Here is a 2,849-nt window from a genome sequence, read left to right as displayed (position 1 = left end):
GAGAGACTGTTCCCCTGCTCTGAATGGGACGAGGAGTTCGTTCCGAAACCCCATCTACTGACACACCAGTGAGTCAACACTGGGGAGAGACTATTCCCTTGCTCTGTGTGTGACAAGGAATTCATTCATACATCCCACCTGCTGACACACCAATGAGAGCACACTGAGGAGAGACTGTTCCCCTGCTCTGAAAGGGACGAGGATTTCATTCCGAAACCACACCTACTGACACACCAGTGTGTCAACACTGGGGAGAGACTATTCCCTTGCTCTGTGTGTGACAAGGAATTCATTCAGACCTCCTACCTGCTGATAGACTAGTAGGTCCACATTGGTGAGAGACTGTTCCCCTGCTCTGAATGGGACGAGGATTTCATTCCGAAACCCCACCTACTGACACACCAGTGAGTCAACACTGGGGAGAGACTATTCCCTTGCTCTGTGTGTGACAAGGAATTCATTCAGACCTCCCACCTGCTGACACACTAGTAGGTCCACATTGGTGAGAGACTGTTCCCCTGCTCTGAATGTGGGAAGCAATGCACTGTCATTCAGGTGAATTAATTACCAGCGAGTTCCCACGGAATGATAATGATTGGATTTTTGATTTTGTTTCTTCACAGGATCATCGCATCCCTTTCTGGGGCAGCATTTATCAACCATTTAAACTATCCAGAGGATATTTAATAATCAACCACCTTGTCATGTCTCAGTATTCACATGTCGGTCCGACCAGATGAAGATGGCAGCTTCCCTTCATGAAAGGGTATGAATGAACCAAATGAGAATTCAAACCAATTGACAGGATACCATGAGGCGAACCTTTTTTAAACTCCAGAATTATATTACATGCGAATTTCACTATTTGCAAACTACTGCCAGTTAGAGTTCCTTAACCACGCAATTTTACCGGGACAGCAAAGTTTTATTTCAGGCAAAGTTGCATTATGGTTTAAGCAACTTATACTGTTAATAAGGTATAACAGTATACCTGCTTCATTATGTTTAAATATTGTGTGCGTGTTTTTACACTGATTATGGAGCACATGATTACCTGGAGCAGTTGATCAAATGGCACACTCCTGGTCTCGATAGGTGCATGTTAATAAAAGTTTTGTTGCTATGTATGGTGAGCATGCAGTTTTGTTGATCAGCTCTTACACCAGTAGTTAACTATCCAGATTCTATGTCACATAGCCATGAGACAAGAGGGTTCAAATATTTGATTGACAAAGTAACAAACCGGCCTGAGAAGCAGAGTATTTCAGGGTTCAGTCCTGGATATGGTATATATATTTGAATAGCATATAGAAATAGATTGGAGAGCAAGAGGCTGACCCACAACCATAACAAGACTGCCCCTTTATTCGCCAACAGCCAGTTTGTCTTCTGTATCAGTGAACCATTTCCAACTGTCACAATGGGATACTTTCTTCATATATCAATCATTTCTTAATTAGTTAAATGATTCATTCTTAAACTCGATAAATTCTTTGGAAATTGCGATAAATTGCCAACTGCATATCGTCAGTAATTTTAATCACGAACCACTTAAAATCAACAAACTCCATATCCCAAAAAATAGTCTGATGTTGTGGATCAACCACAATTTAGGAAGGATGGCAGGGTCCCTGAGAGGGGCAGATCACCCACACAATGGAAAGGATGGCAGGGTCCATGAGAAGTGGACAGATCACTCACACATTGGGAAGGATGGCAGGGTTGCTGAGAGGGGGCAGATCACCCATACATTGGAAAGGATCGCAGGTCCCTGAGAGGGACAGATCATCCACGCATTTGGAAGTATGCCGTATCCCTGAAGTGAGAACAGATCACCCACACATCGGGAAGGATGGCAGGGTCACTGAGAGGGGGAACAGATCACCCAAACATTGGGAAGGATAGCAGGGTCCCTGAGAGGGGGCAGATCACCCACACAACGGGAAGGATAGCAGGGCCCCTGAGAGGGGAGCAGATCACCCTGACATTGGGAAGGATAACAGGGTCACTGAGAGGGAGACAGATCACCCACACATTGGAAAGGATGGCAGTGCCCCTGAGAGGGGCTGATTACACACACATTGGGAAGGATGGCAGGTTCCCTGAGAGGGGACAGATCACCCATACATTTGGAAGGATGTAAGGGGGGGCAGATTATCCAGCCATTGGAAAAAATGGCAGGATCCATGAGAGGGGGGCGGATCACCCAAACAATGTGACGGAAGGCAGTGTACCTGAGATGGGGGCCGATCACGCACACATTGGGAAGGATAGCAGTGTCCCTGAGAGGGACAGAACACTCACACATTGGGAAGGATGGCAGGGTGTCTGATAGGGGACAGTTCACCCAAAGATTGGGAAGGATGGCAGGGTCACTGAGAGGGGCAGATGATCCACATAATGGCAAGGATGGCAGTATCCCTGAGAGAGGGCAGATCACCCACACATTGGGAAGCTTGGCAGGTTCCCTGAGAGTATACAGATCACTTATGCATTATGAAGGATGGCAGGGTCACTGAGAGGGGGCAGATCACCCATACATTGGGAAGGATGGCAGTGTCCCTGAGAGGAGGCAGATCACCCACACATTGAAAAGGATGGCAGAATCCCTGAGAGAGGGCACAGCAACCACACTTTGGGAAAGATGGCAGTGTACCTGAGAGGGGGCAGCTTACCCACACATTGGGAACGATGGCAGGGTCCGTGAGAGGGACAGATCACCCACACATTGGGAAGGCTGGCAGTAACTCTGAGAGGGGCAGATCAGCCACACATTGGGAAGGTTGGCAGGTTCCCTGAGAGTATACAGATCACTTATGCATTATGAAGGATGGCAGGGTCACTGAGAG

Source organism: Chiloscyllium plagiosum, unplaced genomic scaffold (genome assembly GCF_004010195.1).
Source record: "Chiloscyllium plagiosum isolate BGI_BamShark_2017 unplaced genomic scaffold, ASM401019v2 scaf_7956, whole genome shotgun sequence".
Lineage (NCBI taxonomy): Eukaryota > Metazoa > Chordata > Chondrichthyes > Orectolobiformes > Hemiscylliidae > Chiloscyllium > Chiloscyllium plagiosum.
The sequence above is the reverse complement of the archived record's forward strand: the minus strand, read 5'-3'. Positions refer to the sequence as shown.